This window comes from Meles meles, chromosome 5 (genome assembly GCF_922984935.1).
Source record: "Meles meles chromosome 5, mMelMel3.1 paternal haplotype, whole genome shotgun sequence".
Classification (NCBI taxonomy): Eukaryota; Metazoa; Chordata; class Mammalia; order Carnivora; family Mustelidae; genus Meles; species Meles meles.
Genome location: NC_060070.1, coordinates 145,311,386 through 145,332,828, shown reverse-complemented (window position 1 = coordinate 145,332,828; position 21,443 = coordinate 145,311,386).

Here is a 21,443-nt window from a genome sequence, read left to right as displayed (position 1 = left end):
GAAGCAGACTCCCCACTGAGCAGGGAGCTCAAAATTTAGAAAAATGTAATAGAAATGAATTTATTGCAGTAGTATCATTGATCTTATGTTGCTTTATCATATTATAAAATATTTAATGAAGATGTACTGAACACTTACTGTTGGCACAAATAGAGAAATCACAGATGAAGTTGATTGATAGGTAAAGCTTACTTTGATCTGCAAAGGATCAGTACCCTCGGTGAACAGATGGAGGAACAAGAAAAGAATTATTATAGATGAGAAGAAAATAAATATGGCTGCAATGCGGGATTAGTATGGAGATTCTGTGGAACTGCAAGGTGATGTGTTGATTGCAAACAAAGCTGCCGTTGGAGAACTGAAGGAAGTAAGGTTCAGTGTGGGGGCAAAAGTTTCAGCTGAGACCCCGATACAACTGAAACTATTACAGTAACAACAGGGTAGCTACAAGAATTAAGGGTCTTTCTGAAAACAGAATGTCATGGTGAAAGTGGGCTTAAGGAAAAGATACTTGAAATGTTTATCTGATTCAGAAAGCGGGTGGAATCTGACACCTTTTCTTTGTGACAGGAAGCTCAGCTTCTGACCACTATGGAATAACCACATACAAATTGACACTTCAACATTTGTTTTTGAGTACTTTTAGAAAAGATTACCCTCATTATGACACCACTTCATCATCTGAGTTAGTCAGCTTTTCCTCTATCCTGTGTGCTCTTGGCATTTTGTGAAGTGTTTGTTTTCTCCTCTCCATCTCCTCATGTCCTCCGTGTTTGTTTGTTTTTTGTGATGGTTAATTTTATGTGTCAACTTGGCTAGTTTCCGATATCTAGATCTTTGGTCAACATCAGTCTGGATGTTGCTATGAGGTAACTTTTAGATATGATTAACATTTAAATCAGTAAACTTCAAGCATAGCAGATTACCTTCGGTAATGTGGGTGGGTCTCATCCAATCAGTTGAAGGCCTTAAGAGAAAAAGACCGAGATCTGATGAAAAAAAGGAATTCTGGAGAAAGACTGCCTTTGGACTCTAGCCACAACATTGACTTTTCCTGAGTCTCCAGCCTGACAACCTGCTCTGCAGATTTTGACCTTTCCAGCCACCATAGTAGGATGAACTAATTTCTTAAAATCCCTAAAGAGATGGATAGATGACAGATAAGTAGATAGATAGTTGATAGATGATAGATACACATCCCATTGATTGTTTCTCTGGAGAAGCCTGACTAACTCAGTTGATTCTAACTAACTCAGCTAGAGATGGGTACACAGCTCATCTGTGGTCTGGCTGGATGTGACCCAGGCCTACAACCGGTCCCTGGCTGTCCTTCCACATTGGAACCACTGGACGTGCCACATACCATCACTGACAAAATCCTCACAGATCAAAAAATCTGAGTAAAACTTCTCTGATGTGATACCTTTAAAACCCAGAGGACGAATCTATAAGTCATGGAGTTGTATTTTTCTGCCCTGATCCCATTCCCTGTGGTTTCCCTGCCTTCAACTTTCAACTGCTTGATGAAAGAGTGTATATTTCCTCTACACTGTTTCTCTTTTTTACCTGAGTCTGAGAGAAGGAAGTTTATCTGTTTGGGGTCTTTAATATAAAATGCGTTGGAAATAATCACTCTCATGAAAGAAGCTTACCCCACTTTTGCGGTACCTAAAAAAAGAGATCCCATGTTTTCTACAAAGCAGTAAGTATCACGGTTATTCAATGAATTACCATCTTTTCTTTCTCTTTCCTCTTTTTGGAAACCAAGATTTTGACTTATTCGTACTCCTTCCTATTCCTTTCCCTCTGACTTCACACCAGAATCTACCTCCTCCAGAGATGTTCCAAGTTTCCAAATGTTTTATTTTCTTTATTTCATAGAAAGCTTAATTTCACTGAAATAAGGGTAAAGACACATCCGTAGAGTCTGCTTCAGAGCCCTTGAAAGTAGTGGAAGCAGATAGGACTGTTAGCTGCTTATGCCAGCATCCATGAACACTGGGCAGCTAGTTCTTCTCTACTTAGGAGAACAATTTTGGCTAGGATCGCCCTGCTCTGTTTTTGATCATATAACCTCATTTTCTTGGATTTCACTTGGAGCCATTTACCTGATTCTAGATCAAGGGGGTACTCCTGGGGAGTAGAATAGACTTTAGGTTTTATTTAGCTTGTCATCTCATTAGGTTCTATTTTTTCCCTACACTTTTGCAATTTTGAAATCAATGTACATTCATTGTAAAAAAATAAAGAAATCTGAAAAATGTAGCAATGTCAGCTATAATTTAACAGCATATAAATCACCACTGTTAATAGTTATAGTTTGTCTTCTACTCTTCATTTGTGTGAGAGAGAGGGAGGAAAAAGAAAGAGAGAAAGAGAGGAAGGGAAAGAGAGAGAGGAGGAGAGAAAGGCCTAAGTTGCTCCCCCTGCTAAAAGTAATCTCACATTTCTTGATACTGGATACAATCAAATTCCGTCTGAGTCTGTCCTTATTCATTGGGGTTGAAATCCTATCTTAGTCATTTTCAGCCTCTTCTGGGTCTTTCCTTAGGCTTGCACAGAGTGGCAGAATTTCTGCGGTGTAGGAAATCAGGAAGCACGTCTGCACTTAAGTTGATTTAGAGACCATGTCTCCCTGTGCCTTTTATCCTTGCCACCTGCGGACCTCGTATGGTTTTAAGACCCGCTGAGCTTAATGTTCTTAATATTCTGCTCCTGTTTCCCCCTCTACACACCCCAAGTGGGAGTCTTGCCACCTCTAGCTTGTTCTTCAAGGAGACTTAATGTTTGCAATCTAAGCTCCTTCCCTGAAGGTATCTTCAACCCTCTCACCCTTTTCTCACAATTCTGAAGCATCCTTCCACACCTCTAGCTCCCCAGATCAGACATGCTGGCCTCTAACCCTCAGAAATATCCAGGATTTCTTTCTCATTGGTTTGTATCACAACATTTGAAGGCTCACCTAGACAGTTGCATTGTTCAGATGACTGGGTCCCAGGTCCTTGGACGCAGCCACAGACCATTTATCTTCCCAGGAGCTGAGAAGCTCCAGTCTTGACATTTAATCTCTGGGAAACCATCCCCCAAGGATATATAGGAAGCTTCTTCTAGAAGCAGCAGAAGATAGTAAATTTGAGTCATCATATGCTATGGTGTTAAATGCCAACCCCTCCAAAAAACATGTAAGCAAAAACATTATGAGAATAATGATATGAATACAGGTTTATAACTTTCTTTTTAACTAACATCATGACTCTTTTACCATATAACTTTTTTTTTTTTTTCAATTTACATTGGTTAAAATAAATGGGCAGATGGTTAGGATGTTGACAGGTATATGTCCAGTGAATTTGTGCTCTTCAGTTGGGTTATCTCAAATGCCTCATAAAAAAGTAATACCAAAAACCAAACCAAACCAAAACAAATCCCTTTTGTCAAGCAACCAGCCCTACTGACAGTTGGAAAGATCAGATTTCCTGTTTCTGAACTCTGCACCAAGAGTTCAGAACACTTGCCTCTAGCTTTGCTTAACCATGTTACATCTGACGAGCCTAAATTTTCACAAGCGGAAGTTATACCAAAGTAGTTCCTATTTGTTTTTCCTTTCTCACTCTTCCCATTCTGTGGTGGGTAAAGACGTCTATGTACTCTTGACTGCTGGGCCTCAAGAGTGAAACTGTGTTTCTCTACCCTAGAGTCTCACCCGTGCTATGATGTTTAACCGTTTGACCATGGCCCAAGTTACACTGTAGCAATGCTGAGTCTAGCTTTTGTAAGATCTGGCAGCTTCCCTTCCTTTTCTCTTGGGATCTTTGCTCTGGGATACTGGCTATCAGCACCTAGCCCCCATGCTGTGAGTTGTTCAAGCCACTGGGAGAGGTTCTTCTCAGATGTTCTAGAAAACATCTGAACTCCCATCTGAGCCTCCCGCCAGCAAGCCAGCACCCCATCTGTACCAGCCATGGGAACCCTCTTGGTGGTTCCAGATTGTCCAACTTCTCAGAAAACTGCAGGTCTAGCCAATATCAGAACTCTCTACTCAACATATATAATCTCAATAATGAAACATTTGTCCTTTAAAGTCAGTAGCTTTTGAAGTCACTTGTTATAAAGCAATTACACAAGGGATATATATTCGTTTGATCTCCATAACTACAGGCATGAATGTAGTTAATTATATTTAACCTCACATCAGGTCTGTTATTAGTTTCCATATGGTGGGGCCATCTTCATAGAAATGAGCTGTTCAGTTTTATAACTCTTTATGGAGAAACTACTCTGTGCCAAGCAGAGTGTTAGTTGAAAGATTAAGAAGACAAAGTCTGAATCAGGAAGAGGCAGAATTCAGCAGAGAAAACTTGTATAAATGAATAATAACTACCTTGTGATAAATTCTACTAGAGAGATTTTTAAATTTTTAAAAATTTATTGTTTAAAAAGATTTTATTTATTTATTTGACAGAGAGTGGGAGAGAGAGCGAGAGAAAACACGAACAGGCAGAGCGGCAGGCAGAGGGAGAGGGAGAAGCAGGCTCCCCACTGGGCAGGGAGCCTGATGCGGGGCTCGATGCCAGGACCTGGGATCATGACCTGAGCTGAAGGCCAACCTTAACCAGTTGAGCCACCCAGGTGCGCTTGTTTTTTATTTTTTATTGTTTTAATGCACAAATACTTGAGCATCTCTTATATGCCAGGTGTGCAAGGCACGGGGAACAGATAAAAATGGAGGTTTTGCTATGGCAAATTTATTAACCAGTAGGGGAAGAAAGATGAAAAGCCAGTATTTCAACAAAATGTGGCAAATGCTAGGACTGACACGTGAAGCAGTTGGTAGCTCAGTGGCACCCTGTGTGTACTGCCTGGCATAAGAGTGACGCGAACGGTGCTAAGTGCATTTCCTATCCCATTCTCCCTCTTTTAAGGCGTGACAGATGTCTTTTCCTAAGATGGCTGCAAAAACATCTCCTACCCCTCAGGCCCTCCAGCAGCGTGACCTCGCCACTCCCCCATCAAGAGAAAATCTCATTGCACTTCCTTGGAACCTGGGCTGGCCTCTAGGTCTCACTGGTAACCCACAGAATTTCATGGAAGAGATGCTATATGGCCTCTGAGTCTAGGCCAGAAAAGGCAGAGCAATGATGTCTTGCAATACTCATTTACCAGATGTTCCATCTCCAAGGGCTTTTCCTGAAACACAGCTGCCATGCTGGGATGAAACCAAGCTCCGTGGAGAGACTGTATGCAGGCCTGCTGGTCAGCAGCCCAAGTGAGCTCAGCCTTTGGGTCATCCTAGCTCGGGCACCAGTCATGTGAGTGAAGAAGCCTCCGGACAATTCCGGTCACCCTCGACCCACTTGAATCTTCAGGCAGGGAACCCAGATGCCCTGGAGCGGAAACGAGCCATCACCCCTGAGGTCTGCTCAAAATCCTGACCTGTAGACTCCAGGACCATAATAAATGGTTGCTGATTTCATGCTCCTGGGTTTGGAGAATTTGTTAGGTAGCAGTTGATAATCAGAACAAATGGGTTCTAAGAAAGAACTACTCTTCAGGGAATAATATTTTTAAATAGCGTCTGTGGTGAGGTGTCAGTGTTCCTGGACACAGGTCTTTCTGTTAACTCAGAAACAGAGAAAACGTTTAGTCACTACTCACTTTCTGAATGCAAGTCACAGGGTTTGGGGAGCTCATCCCTGTCTGAAATACTTCTCCCTTTTTGTAAAACTAAGGGTCTGCTTTCTGGAGGCGTATTTCCTTTCTTATGATGAGGATTACTTCTCTTCGTCTTCGGGTCCAGTGCCAATGAAACTGTTGGAAAGAAGTGATTTATTTGATATTCATATCATAAATCTGTGAGACACAACATTTTAGTAACTGATTAGTGGGAGAGTATGCCTTGGCTTATTGAAAGAAACTGGCTACCTCAAACACAACATGTTTTGTGACTTTTAATTACTAATTATCATTTGGAGGAAGAGTTTGCTTCTATGCAGAGGATTTGGAAGAAAACGTCCTATTTAATGGTGCAGTCCTCTTCTGTTTTAGTTATTTGTCCCAATTGTACCACTTATTAACAATTAAACCATGTGTGCTTCTTAGATTGGCAACTTGAAAATTAGGAAGATATTCTTTTTAATTATGTAATTGAGAGGAACTTTTTTTTGGTTTTGCTATTTTTCTATCTTGCAGTAATTGAGAAATCATTAAAAATTAGAACACAGGGCACCTGGGTGGCTCAGTGGGTTAAGCCGCTGCCTTCGGCTCAGGTCATGATCTCAGGGTCCTGGGATCGAGTCCCGCATCGGGCTCTCTGCTCAGCAGGGAGCCTGCTTCCTTCTCTCTCTCTCTGCCTGCCTCTCTGCCTACTTGTGATCTCTCTCTGTCAAATAAATAAATAAAAAAATAAAAAATAATTAGAACACAGTTCCATTAAAGTTGGGGAGGGGAGAGGCTGTGTTAATATCCCAAACATTTCCTTTCTTAGACGGTAGCCTTGACAGATGAGATAGTTAAATCTGAGCCTCTGTGATAGTCAGATCACTGACATGAGGGAAAACAAAGAGGTGCAAGAAATGGTTAATGAATGGATGCCAGTTATGTCTCGGCCAGGACTGGGTTCATGTCCTAGGGAAGCAAGAAAATAGCGGGTAAAGACGAGAAGGAATGAGCTGGAAGGACACCATGTATGCAAGGCTCCTGCTGTTCCACTTAAAAGGCAGGTGCTGCTCATCCTAGACCAGGATCAAAAAAAAAAAGGAAAAAAAGCAATCTCCAATATCTCGTCTTTGGAATCTGACAGTCCTGGCAGTGAAAGCCTATTGTGTGCACAGACGAGATCGGACACATTCAGGGTGGTATGGCTGTCGACGGTTGCCCGCACAGAAACCATACTTCTTGATTCCCAACTTTCTGATTTTTTGCACACCTGCTGAAAAAAAAAACCTGGAAAGAAAGAAAGAAGGAAGGAAAGAAAGGAAGAAAGAGACTAGCTGTACAGTAGGAATGCCTAAGTCGCGTTACATCTAGAGCCATGACGTCTTTCCAGGTCTCAGACTTCACGGCCTCATTCTGGTCGCTTCCTGTCCCAGTCTTCAGACTTCTCTGTCATCTCCTACTGTGTCTTCTGCTTGGCAAGAACAGACGTTTTTGTAAAACCCCCTCAGGTTTTAACTACATTGCCTAAGTGCACGTTTTTTTTAAAAGATGGCGATGTAAAGTTACTTCTGGGGTCGTCTCCTCTCTGCCTTGTTCAGGTAGTTCGTGGTTGAACCGTATCAGCTCTTTTCCAACGAAGGAAAAAAAAAATGGAGGATGTTTCCTGAGGCAAGAAAAGTTAAATCAGCATAGGATTTTGGCCTTTCCATGATGAAAGTGAGTTGAAATATATTTATACTTTTGTGTGTGTCTTTTTGGGATATGTGCACCTAGTCAAAATAACCAAAAAACAGATCTGATAGTCTCAGGAATTTTTGCTCATAAAAAAAAATTAAAGATCTCCCTTTAATATGAAATTTGGATTATTTTTTGAGGAGATAATACACGCCTAAGTGTTGGTATGTGAGAGCGCACATTTGTGGTATTTTTGTTCCATTAAAAATTTCTTTTTGAGCTGGCTTGTCAGTTCAGTCACCAGGCTTCACTAAGCTTTGCTAATTTTGTGAAATTTGGAATAGTGTTTTGCACGTTAGAGATAATCCCTGAAAGCTTCCTTCTTGCAGATGGCAATAAATCATTCTCTCCACTAAAAGCCTCGATGTCATTCAGAATTTATTACACAGAGTGGGTAGTGGACTTAAAAGCCATTTCACGTGTCTTATTACTTCAATCATCTAATTTACGGGTTTCAGCTGCAATTGCAATTGGAAAAAGTATTTTCCTTCCCCTGATCAATGTGAGTCTGGTTTTGTATCCATCCCCACTAACCCGCCTTGTCCGATTTTATCCCCCCACCCCTTGGATTTTATAACTCCCGTGGTCATTGTCCAGCTTTTGTAATTCAAGGTAAGGTAGGTCTAAAATGGAAAGAACGTGTCAACGAGGCTGATGTAGATTGACTAAGCTTTACCAGCTCTTAGCTGCACTTGTCAAAAGATATCTTAGTTATTATTAGTTGAGCAAGCTGCCCTAGGGAAGGGGAAGCTGTCAAAAACTCCTGCGTTTAATACGTACATCTCTGGCTTCATGGAGAGAGTATGAAGGAAGCCGATTAAACACTGATGAGGTAAGCCTAAGTAACACACTTAACACAAAGAACGATAAGGATTTGGTTGTCTTTATTGCCATATTGGAGGTGGGATTTTTTTTCTCTTCCACAATAATTAACCTCTCTTTCCACGTGTCAGCCATTCTCATCCCTATAATGATAGTATTGATGGATTAATAAAATGAAGATGAATCTAGGAAAGGGGGCATCCCTGTGGCAGCCTGCAGTCCCGTGTGTAGAACATCCCATGTGGGTGTAACGAGGATGAAACCGCTGAACCGTGTGGGCTCACAGCGGACCACCACCGGGATGGTTGTAAAAGTTAACTGCTATCTCCTTCGAGTTCACCATCAGAAAAGTAAGGTGTGCCCTGAGATATTCCTATCCGCAGTTGCCATGAATACACGTAGCCCTTCCTGAGCTTACATTTTTAATCCATTCAACCTTAGGGGAAACTTCAAAATGTATTCCAAGCCTACTACATGCACAGTACTGGACGACGACGATTCTTAGCCCTGGGACACGAAGAATGTTTGTGTTTTGCAGCCAGATACTCCCTTCTTTGATGCTCTTTCCTTCCTCCCTAGGGGGGCTCACTGGTGCCCATCCTTCCCCATTCTTCTGTGGCCCAAGTATTGGTGGCCTTCAGAACAGCTCTTTCTCTTTCATGCCTTGCTTGCTGGGAGAGCATACTGCTACAACAGATGCTGGATGCTTGCTGGGAGAGCATACTGCTACAACAGATGCTGGAAACGCCTCATACTTGTATTTTCATCTCCTTAGCATCCACGATGTGGGCAGGAGAGCCAATCCTGGTGAAAGGGACTGGAGGAGACGTCCCTCCTGAGAGCTCTTGCGAAACGTGTTACCGAGTAAAGCAGACATGGGCGAGGAAATACCTTCCTTATTCTCTGGATATTGTCGTGTCTGCCTGTGACACATGGGATGGCTGGAAGCATCTTGCCCACATGTGGAAAGGGCAAAGCAGAAAGATGACAGCCCCTGGTCCTTGGTGGAGAGCTGTCCTATAGCTGGACCACACTGCTCAGGAAAAACAAGGTGTGTGTGCAGAGGCAGGTGGTGTTTAACAGGCTGGCCAAATTTTCTGGAATTTCTGACTCTCTGATGCATACACCCTTGTCTCTGCAATGTGTGGGACTCTGTTCCTTCTTAGTGGTTCTTGTTCCCTTTGAGTTAAATCAACTCCTCAGTTTAGGCAGAGAAGTTAAGACAGAAGGTCCGTGATTCAGATCCACCTGGAAATTTGCTCATTGAAGACAAGTATGGAAAACTAAAGACAAGACTCACGGTGTTTACATGTAGGAAGCTCTACTTCTTTCTTTTTTTTGAGGGGGGGATTAGGTGAATTCTCTACCCAGATTTAAGGAATACATGATTCCACAATTATTTGAAGTATTATGAAGCATAGACAGACTTTTTCTTTAAAGTGAACATTGGAGGGGTCCCTGGGTGGTTCATTTGGTTCAGCAACCAACTCTTGATTTTGGCTCAGGTCATGATTTCAGGGTCCTGGATTAGGGCCCCACCTCGAGCTCTGCACTTAGCCCAGAGTCTGCTTGAGGTTTTCTCTCTCCCCTTTACTTTGCCCCTCTCCCTGCTCACTCTCAATCTCTGTCTCTAAAATAAATACATAAAATCTGAAAAAATAAAGTGAATATTGGAAACCAAATGTTGCCTAACAACAATAAAACTGCAGGTCAATTTCACTAATGAATAAATACAAATATTCTAGACAAAATATAAACAAATTGATTCCAACAACATATTAAGAGGAAAAAAACACCTTGACCATGTGGTATTAATGCCAGTGATTAAAGAATGGATTAATATTTAGAAGTATTTAAAGTAATTCTCATTTTAAACTAGAAGAGAAAAATCATGGAAGCATTCCCACTTATGCAAAAAAAATTCATTGAACAACATTTTGTACTGTTCTTCATAAAATAGGAACAGTGGACATGATGTATAAATAGATAAATGGAGATCATGATCGTATTCCGGTGTGATAGGAAGCTGACATGAGGAAAAAGAAAACTTGAATTTCCCTGAGAAGGGAGCATGGTATATGTGAAAGTTACAGCATCACAGCCGGAAGACTGTATGTGCATTTCAGTTCTCACACCTGCAATCTGTGGTGAGACATTAGTTACATCACTCCACTCTTGGGTTCCTGACACTTCATCTAAAAAATGCGGCCAGTAATGGAGGCCATAGAAGGATTAATATGATTAAAAAAAAACATGTAAAACATCTAATTTCTACTGGGTTTTCATAAATAGTTGTTGAAAAAATATATTACCTCTACTGGAGTTTTAGACACCCAAACATATTGGGGGGAAAAAAAAACTAGGAAAAATTCGAACATATCCTTAGCTGAAGTCAATGTGTACCATGTCTTCCAAATAATCCAGTTACATGACTTCTTTATCTTTCTGACAATTCCAGATAAGGTCTTCAATGGTAAAAACAAGAGTTTCAAAAACCTTCTTGGACACGTATCACAAGAGAAAGTTTTTTGTTTGTTTGTTTGTTTTGTCATTTGTTTTGATCCAAAAAGACAATACCCATTCTCTGAAAGTGTGCCTGCAATCTGTCGATTTGGGATCCATGTCATTCTCCAGACTATGAGATACATTCACCTTCTTCAGTGCTCATCTATGAAGGCCCCTTTCCTTCTGTCTATCTCTCTGGCCCTCTGCTTCTCCAATCAAGCATGCATAATTTATGGCAGATTGGAGAAGCAGTTAACTTTTTTCCTTCCTCTCATAACTCTCTTCTGAAATTATAAATTAGGTTCTGTAACATAGCTCTGCAATGTATTTAAGACTGTGATTCTGTTTATCTGGAGTGCCGCAGTGAGAGAGGGAGGAATGCAGGCCAGCTCCATCCCAGGGGTCCATGTTGCGTCTAAGCATATTCGTATCTTCGTGAAACCGAATCATGTGTTTTTATACTTCCGTAGTTTCAATTTCATTTTGTTCAAATGCTTTATCTCATCAATAAGCATGATTTCTTTGAAGAGGCAATAGGAATGCAAGAAATTGGGCTTCAGAGAATCCTAAGTCTAAAAACTGTCTTCATTTTGAATAAGGCATTGAGCAAATTTCTTCAATGAAATTGTACAGTGTTTTCTGAATATAATAAAATAAAATAAATGACCACATTCTGCTTCAATTCCTTATAAATGTCCCATAAGTTCTCAGTGGATAATTTGTAGTTTTTATCTCTTTGTTCATCCCATCATGTAATGGGTAGGTTTTGCAAAGTAGGCAAAACACAATCTCTTTGTAAATACTATGAAATGTAAACTGTGCCCACCCGCCATCACATTTGACCATAATGCATTTTTTTCTTGTTGTTCTAGGTACCCCATCTGTGACTGTAAATTCAGTTTTTCTGTATTTAGATCAAAATTCTCCTATTTCTTGTTCATAGGCAGGTCGTCCGTAGATGTTCTTGTATACTATAATTCTTTGACATTATTTCTCACTGAAAAGCAGCCCACATTTCAAGCAGACCATATCCAGGGGGCTGTTAATATAAACAAATTAGTGGTATTAAAATATCTTTTTTGGGGGCACCCGGGTGGCTCAGTGGGTTAATGCCTCTGCCTCTCTGCCTACTTGTGATCCTTGTCTGTCAAATAAATAAATACAATCTTAAAAAAAAGTCATAAAAAATATCTTTTCTGATGATAAATAACAGGAAATTTAGGAAATGCATAAAAAGAGAAGAAAACAATTGTCTGTTGTTCTATTATTTAGAGATAACTACTCTTGAAAGCTTTTCATTTGTTTAATACCTCTTTTGCAGTGTACATGTACGTGGGATATATGACTATAACTGGACCTTTCTATTTATGTTTAGAGGGGTGAGAAGAGGGCCTGTCTTGGTTTTTCTCAAACGATAAATCTTAGGTTGCTGTCTGCTTTACCAATTCCCCAACAAACTCTAGCTTCTCTTCATACCTTTATTATTTGTTTGGTTGATTCATTTTTGCTAATATTTTATTAAGAGCTCAGAAAGTTGTAGAAATCTTCCCAATGACCTACTTCTAAATCTCCTCTATGTTTTTAGCTCATTTATAATTCTTTTAGGAAAATAGTAGACATTTAAATACCTAGCGTTACAAACTTCCTGCATAAGAAAGAGGAACTCTCTCCTCGCTTTTAAGTAGACAGATATTTTAGCTAATTCTTGGGCAGCAAGACCTCAGAGATGATCAACATCAAGACCTTACAGATGATCAACTTTCATGTTCCCATTTTACAGATAATATTACTCTGTGGAAAGTCGACATCCAGTTCTCCTAGGACTAGTAATGCTCTGGTAATTTCTGACTCAAATCCAAAGCACGAATTATAGTGAAAGAATGGTTGTGGAATCCTCTATTTTATGGAGTTAGAAAAAATTGTCAAAGATGCATTGATCAAGAGGTTTCTGTGACCTCCAGGGGCTTTCTTTTTTTTTTTTTTTTAAGATTTTATTTATTTGGTATATATATAGAGATCACAAGTAGATAGAGAGGCAAGAGAGAGAGGGGGGGAAGCAGGCTCCTCGCTGAGCAGAGAGCCCCATGTGGGGCTCGATCCCAGGACCCTGAGATCATGACCTGAGACGAAGGCAGAGGCTTAACCCACTGAGCCACCCAGGCGCCCCTCCAGGGGCTTTCTTAAGTGACACATTCATCTGCGATGCCATTTACCTCTCTCTCCTCTCTGTTGCTTGACTCCAGCTTATGGGGACAGTGAATTAGGAACAGAGTAGAAAGGGACAGAGATTCAGGGAAAGGTTGGACCTCTAGTCTACCCATGAAGAGAAGACCAGTCGTAAAAACTGAGAATCACTTATTATCCTGAATTTTGTCTCTAGGTAGTATGACAATATGTTTATATAAACTGTATTTGATAACAAAAAATGTAATGAAAAATTCTATAAGGTGGAACAAATTCTTTAAATTTTTTAAAGAGATTTTATTTATTTATTTGACAGAGATCACAAGTAGGCAGAGAGACAGGCAGAGAGAGAGAGAGGGAAGCAGTTTCCCCGCCGAGCAGAGAGCCTGATGTGGGACTCGATCCCAGGACCCTGAGATCATGACCTGAGCCGAAGGCAGTGGCTTAACCCACTGAGCCACCCAGGCGCCCCAGGTGGAACAAATTCTTGTCAGCTAGTACCACTTTATTTGGAACAAGGAGATAAGGATTTAATTAAAAATTCCTTAAGAAGACATCAACTTTTGAGTGCTCTTACCTCATCAGGAGTCAGATTTCTTTTATTTTGAAAAACGTGCTTTGTGTGTGAAATCTAATTATAATCTTAAATATTCCTAACATCACTAATAAAATATCATTTTAATATTCTATAACTTATATTTAAACTTTCAAAATGTTATTAGTTATTTCAACAAGGCCAAAGCAAATTATTATCCAACTATTTAAGAATTTCATGAACATATGACTCAAAGAAAAATTCCCACCACTTTTACCCTAATTTTCTTTCCTGAAAAAGAACTACCTATGTTATGTGACTTAGACGCATTTCCTTCTAGAATAACTAGACTGTGTCTTAGCTCGTTTGTGAAATACCCTCGGGAACGTTAGTATTAACAACAATAACATTTGAAACTCCACTATTTGGGAATCTATGAAAATTTACATCAGAATTCGATACAAATGGTATGTAGTAAAACGCTTGCCAAGAAAATTAATCTTGCAAACAGGCTTTTAAAATGACATGGATTCTCCAAATAATAGGCCATCTTCTTTCTGCCAAAGCACTTTGAGCCCCAGCAGCATGGTATATCGTAAATATTAGCATGGCATATCGTATTGTAAACATTTGTTTATGTGCTTCTCTCCTCCACTGGACTGACCTGCTTGAGGACCTGAGCCGCCTTTTACTCATCTTTTTGTTCTCACGTGTTAGCACAGTGCCCAACACAAAGTATACTTCCGGTATGCATGGCTGCACTTGAAATACATGTGTGTTTTTAAGCACAATGATATATATAAAACACTGTACTGAGTGAGCAGAGACCAACCCTCATGAGCTGGTGCTTTGAAATGTTGATGTAAAATAATTCTTACCTGTTCATCATGAAGAAGGGAATTTGGGACAAGAGAGATCTGGCATCGGCTTTGGCATTTAGTAGCCGTGTAACCAGACAAATCAGCAAACCACTGCGAATCTTAGTCTTTTCCTCTGAAATGTGGTTATTAATTGTACCTCACTGATTTGTAAGGATCAGATGGCTGAACGTGTGAAAAGCGTTTAACATCATACCTGCCACATAATAAACTCAATAAATGTTATTAGCTGGACATTCTACCTGCATTTCCAAGTTAATTCATTTATACTATTTTTCTTCTAGCATTTTCTTGGTGAATGGCTAGTAATTAGAATATTCATATGCCAACAGTGGAGGAGGGTTCCCCTTTCTCCACATCCTCACCAGCATCTGTCATTTCCTGACTTGTTAATTTTAGCCATTCTGACTGGTGTGAGGTGATATCTCATTGTGGTTTTGATTTGTATTTCCCTGATGCCGAGTGACGTGGAGCACTTTTTCATGTGTCTGTTGGCCATCTGGATGTCTTCTTTGCAGAAGTGTCTGTTCATGTCCTCTGCCCATTTCTTGATTGGATTGTTTGTTCTTTGGGTGTTGAGTTTGCTAAGTTGGTGGGAATGCAAGCTGGTGCAACCACTCTGGAAAACAGCATGGAGGTTCCTCAAAATGTTGAAAATAGAACTACCCTATGACCCAGCAATTGCACTACTGGGTATTTACCCTAAAGATACAAACATAGTGATCCGAAGGGGCACGTGTACCTGAATGTTTATAGCAGCAATGTCTACAATAGCCAGACTATGGAAAGAACCTAGATGTCCATCAACAGATGAATGGATAAAGAAGATGTGGTATATATACACAATGGAATACTATGCAGCCATCAAAAGAAATGAAATCTTGCCATTTGCGACGACGTGGATGGAACTAGAGCGTATCATGCTTAGTGAAATAAGTCAATCAGAGAAAGACAACTATCATATGATCTCCCTGATATGAGGACATGGAGAAGCAACATGGGGGGGTAGGGGGATAGGAGAAGAATAAATGAAACAAGATGGGATTGGGAGGGAGACAAACCATAAATGACTCTTAATCTCACAAAACAAACTGGGGGTTGCTGGGGGGAGGTGGGATTGGGAGAGGGGGAGCGGGCTATGGACATTGGGGAGGGGAGGCGAACCATAAGAGACTATGGACTCTGAAAAACAACCTGAGGGTTTTGAAGGGTCAGGGGTGGGAGGTTGGGGCAACCTGAGGGTTTTGAAGGGTCAGGGGTGGGAGGTTGGGGGAACAGGTGGTGGGTAATGGGGAGGGCACGTTTTGCATGGAGCACTGGGTGTTGTGCAAAAAGAATGAATACTGTTACGCTGAAAAAATAAATAAAATGGGAAAAAAAAGAATATTCATATGCCATATTTTAAAAAAATATTCTTTACATGGGAATTCTCCAGTGTATATACAGACTTCATATGTTTTTACATAGGGATGTGTTTGTATGTATATACATATGTATTTCTATATGGTACGGAATTATATTTAGGATTGTATTTGATGCTTTCTCACATAAGACTATAACTATTCTATTGTTTTTAGAAGCTTCATAAAATCATACAAAATATGTTTCTACAGTTTCTTTTACTTTTTTTGTATTTTGAATTTTTAAAGGTATATATTTAAATCATCAGATACTCATTTTGTGCCGAAACGTCTGTTTGGTAGAAGGCCTGTGCATTACTTCATGTCACTGTTGTACATGCTTAAAATGTACAAGGAGGCCCTTTATCCAGCAGCCACATGACTGTGGATTAAGACCTGATAGTTTAACTGAAGTCATCAAGATATTGTCATTGAATTGTTGAATTTTCTTTTTTTTAACGACTTTATTTATTTGATAGAGATAGATATCACAAGTGGGCAGAGAAAGAGGGGGGAAGCAGGCTCCCTGTTGAGTAGAGAGCCCGATGCGGGGCTCGATCCCAGGACCCTGGGATCATGATGTGAGCCGAAGGCAGAGACTTAACCTATTGAGCCACCCAGGGGATCCTGAATCTTTGAATTTTTTTAAGAAATTAATTGAAACAAGATTTCCAGGGTGATAGCAATATGAATTGTGGTGCCAAATCACAAATTAGAGGGGGGAAAAAGTCTTAATAATGTAAACATTTCAATAAAAACCAAGTTGAATAATTTTCCTTCAAGTTTTTTTTTTTTTTTTTTTCTATTTAAACTGATAGTCTCCCCTTTATATAAATGCGGTCCTCCTGGTCATAACGAAGGACACAACAGTCTTCCAGTAGGCACTGAGGCTTTCAGAGAATTTCTTCTTTAATATATCTGCTTTGAAAACCGCTTCTGTTTTCATACTACTAACTCATGGTTATCCCAGAAAAAGGTGCGGGTTGGGGAATGTCATACAGATTACTGAAAAATCACGGTGCATCGAAGAGACTTCTGTTCTCATCGAGATATTCTCTGAGCATTGCTAACAAAGAGGAAAATGTCGATTTATATTTTCTTCTTTGCTGTGAAGGATGGCCAAAGCTCCACACATGAGCGAGAGTCCCAGACAAGAACTCCCAAGCTGGAATCAGCCTCCATGTACTTTCACGGAGGCTGAGCCAGAGTTTTCGACGTGGAGATTCAGATGGATAAGCTTGGAGTCTTTAAAAAATTCACCTTTCCAAAGAGAAATTTAGAGTTAAAGCAGATCTCAGACTTCTTTGCCTGGGAGCCAAACACGACTTTTCTCTCCTAGGGACAGAGCTCATGAGGAATTTATGCCTCAGACAGGCAAGAGTCTGAGAATGAGAAATTGTATTTCCTAAATCCTCTAGAGACTATTGCAGACTCGTGTGGCCTGAAGGAGCTCTCCTTGTGTCTTCTGATTTTCAGGAAAACATATTTTTTAAGCCACTGCAGGAGAGGTGACATTTCATTTTCTTCATAAAAGACGCTCTTGGAAGGTTATTTTATAGTTTCTCTCCCAGAACCATCCCAAAAAGGTTTTTCTTAGTCTAGACAGGACTCATATCTCTTATAAAAGATGGAGAGAAGGTAGGCCAGGTTATTCAGGGCTTGGGGAACGTGGATGAGAGTAATTTAAAGTTTTTCCTTTTATCACCAGAGTTCCATCTATATCCTTCTAAAGTTAGAGAGTCAAAGCTGAAGGATGCTTTCCAGGTCGTCCAGGAGATAGGAAATAGACCATTGTCCGCTTCGAAATTGTTTTGCTTCTACATGTGTGTCTTTCCACCGTGTGTGTGCTTATTAGTCACGTGCGAATGCTTGGGATAGAAAATTCCCAGCCAGCAAGCACTTCTGCTCTTGACCTGCAAGTCGTCATGAACACATCAAGCCCCCATTTTCTCTCTGAGCTCTGGAAGCTTGAATGAAACAAGGATTACAACCAATCAGCCCTGTCATAGTAGATAAAAATCTGATCATCTCAGCCCCAGATTTCAAATCAGCCATCATACTTTTGTCAGGGACCAGAGGATGTGGATTTCAAGCAAGGTGGACCTCAGAATCTAGAGGAAAGCCCTGAGTGATCTTCCGGTCACCGAAAACTTTCTAAGCGTTAGTTCTCCCGGGTAATAATAAGTATCAGTATATTTGTTCCCAGACATCCTTTATAGTCTACAGTTGAACAAAGAGGCTAAGACATGGGGCAAGAAATTACCTTCTTTTGTGGATTAAGATAAATATAGGATAACTCTAAATGTATTATCTAATCGAACTCTCTGTGACGAAAAAAATATTCTGTCCAGTATGGGAGCCATTAGCCAGGGGTGGCTCTTGAGCACTTGAAATGGGTTAGTACATCTGAGAAAGTGAGTTCTTAATTTTAAAGAATTTAAATATAAAGAGCCACATGTCGCTAGTGGTTCTGCTCTAGGATTAGACAGGGAACTTCTATGGAACGTTTCCATGGAAAGTATCTATGTTTTAAAGTGTTCTGATTAAAGTGTATGTTTCCTTTTCTGTTCTAAGCCTACGTACGATGTATGTTACAGAAAAATAATTATAAAACCTGGAATGTTGTTTGCTTTGGAAGTGTGTGGAAATGGGTGATTTAATTTTTTAAAATATGAAATAGAAAAATTGTAGGCTGGTTCCTAAGAAATGATTCAAGTGAATTGTTAAAAAAAATAGAGACATGATGTGTCTGTGAGTATTCTATTTATTATAAAGTTATATGCAGAGTCCCTTTATGGGCTGCGAGAACATACTGTTTATAAAGAAGCTGTGTTCTGTATTTTTGTTCTTATATCATCTGGTACATGGGAAGCACTGAGTTTTCATTTTTTTTTTTAAGATTTTATTATTTATCAGATAGAGATCATAAGTAGGCAGAGAGGCAGGCTGAGAGAGAGGGGGAAGCAGGCTCCCTGCTGAGCAGAGAGCCCGATTCAGGGCTTGATCCCAGGACCCTGGGATCATGACCTAAGCCGAAGACAGAGGCTTTAACCCACTGAGCCACCCAGGCACCCCTGAGTTTTGATTTCTAAAAGAATGAGTAGAGGGGCATCTGGGTGACTCAGTTGGCTAAGCATCCGACTCTTGATTTCCGCTCAGGTCATGATCTCAGATCAAGCCCCATGTCAGGGTCTGTGCTGGGCATGGAGTTTGTTTAGGATTCTTTCTCACCTTCTTACCAGACCCTCCTCCCTCTTCCTCCTGCTCCCACAAGTGCATTCTCTTTCTGTAAAAAAGAAAAAAGAAATAAGTAGAATTTATCGGGCTCTATCTAAATATCACAGAGGATCTCTCTCCAAATCTGCCAAGAAGCAGTGATTAAACAGAAAATGAAAGGAAGGTTCTTTAACAACTCATCATCTTTTAGCTGACAACTTGCCCTTTGGCTGACCAGCTCACTGCAAGAACTCCAAAGAAATGGAAGCACAAAGTGTGACCAGCAGCATTTCCTAACATGTATGCAGCCCTTGCCCCCAAAGTAACGTCAAGTTGTAACCAGTTGACCTTGTGCTTTGCTCTCAGGCCATCTCTGTATTTGTGAGCACAGAAATTTCAAGCGATTATGTTTTAACTTAAAATGAACCAAGTATATGCATTGCGTGGGGAAAAAAATAGTGTGAGATGATTGCACAGGCAATGTTTCTTGTAATTTTTTTTTTTAATCAGGAAGGATGGCTCTGCAGTTCATCTCCTTGAAGAACTAAACTCTTCATTAGCAAAGGATTAGTGTCAATCTTAGACTAGACTTATCTGTTTTCTGGACCAAACTGGTAGGTTTGGAACCCTCTTGTCCTAAGGCAGAAAGCCAGGTTCCTATCTAACAGCCGAGGGTTTATGGAGTAGGTGCTGCGTTTTCTCATAAACCTCCAGCCCTCTACTGATGGAGACTGGCAAGGCTTGCAAATCACTTTAGGATTAAGTCCTGTTCTTGATCATCGAGCAACATTTTGATTCTCAGCACCCTCTAGTAAGACACCTCCAGAAGGGGTGCCTGGGTGGCTCAGTGGGTTAAAGCCTCTGCCTTCAGCTCAGGTCATGATCCCAGGGTTCTGGGATCGGGCTCCGCATCGGGCTCTCAGCTCAGCAGGGAGCCTGCTTCCTCTTCTCTCTCTGCCTGCCTCTCTGCCTACTTGTGATCTCTCTCTCTGTCAAATAAGTAAATAAAATCGTTAAAAAAAAAAAAAAAGACACCTCCAGAACTAGTTTGCTTATCTCCTCCTTATAGCCTGACCTAAAATCTCAGACACTTTGCACCCAGTTAAAAAAATATTCCTGAATGGTTTGCAGATGATGGCCCTAGGGTCAGGTGATGACAAAAATCTATAATAGTGGGTGTCTTCCCAAAAAAGTCAGATTTATGGCAAAGAATTCAGTCAATGATAGGTGAATAGCCTGAATTTCTTAGAAAGTTTTTCTACCTTCCCAACCATACACTGGTATCAGATACAAACCAGTCTGAAATGTCGAATACCAAAATATGTGCCTTTTTATCAACTTGTAGGTGTGAGTTAGGGAGCTCTTACACCATAAAACTTTTCTAAGGAGGTGGCATAATATAATTGGGCATTTCTAGGGGCTGATGGTTAGCAGCCTCAGTCTTTCAGATTGCTTTAATGACTGAGAACGGGTCATAGACAATGAAGATAATTTCAGCTCCGTGTAGTAGTGGTATAACGTAGGCTACTGACTCACCATTGGACAAAAATCTTCAAACCGGCTCGTGATCAGTTCAAATAAAAAATCACGGATTTCAACACAGCCATGAAACTTCTTGTCTCCAATTTAAACATCAGGGATTCCTAAATTTTTGCTTACCTCTGAGTTGTAAGTGACACTCTAAGCAGTAGGTGTCCCGGTGCCATCTGGCTGGAAACAGCAAACGTAGATCCATTACCATGCGGTGGAGTGCCAGCAGAACAAGAATAGTTTCACTTCATCGTAACTTGCTGACGCAAGCAAAGACACGGCTGACTTTCTGGAAGGGTCTTCGTATGGGTGAGTTCAGTATTGGGGAATGTCTCCTTCAAGTCATGGGGACAGCCTCAGGAGAATTTGAGTCCCCACTCTTTTGTGGGTAAGAGGAAGATCATTGCATCTTTATATTTGTTATTTTGGTTGGTGGTTCTGTTCATTTTCTCTTGCTGTAAAAAGTGCCACAACTTCACTGACATGAAACAATATTCACGTGATTGTTTGTTACCTAGCAGTTTCTGTAGGTTAGAAGTCTGGATAGAGTGTGGCTCAGCAGGTTTCTCTCTTTAGGATCCCGTAAGACCAAAGTCAAGGTGAAGGGAGGGTTGCATCCCTTCTGGAGGCTCTGGGGAAGAATCTCATTTGGGTTGTTGGTGGAATTCGGTGGTCTCTGTGCTTGAGTGTTGCTTGCTGGCTGTCAGCCAGGGGCAGCCCTTAGCGCCTAGAAAACTCTCTGCCACTGTTGTACATGGTCGGCTTCCTTCTCACAACCACTCCAATGGTATCTCAAACCCTGCTCATGCTTGGAATGTCTCTGACCTTCCTTTCTACTGAATCTCTCAGACCCCAGCTACGGAAAGTTCTCTGGACTTTGTGGTAAGCCTGGATCCCCCTGGATAATTTGGTTCATCTCTCTACCTTGAAGTTCTCAACTTGAAATAGATCTGCAATCCTCTTGCCATGTAAGGTAACACATTC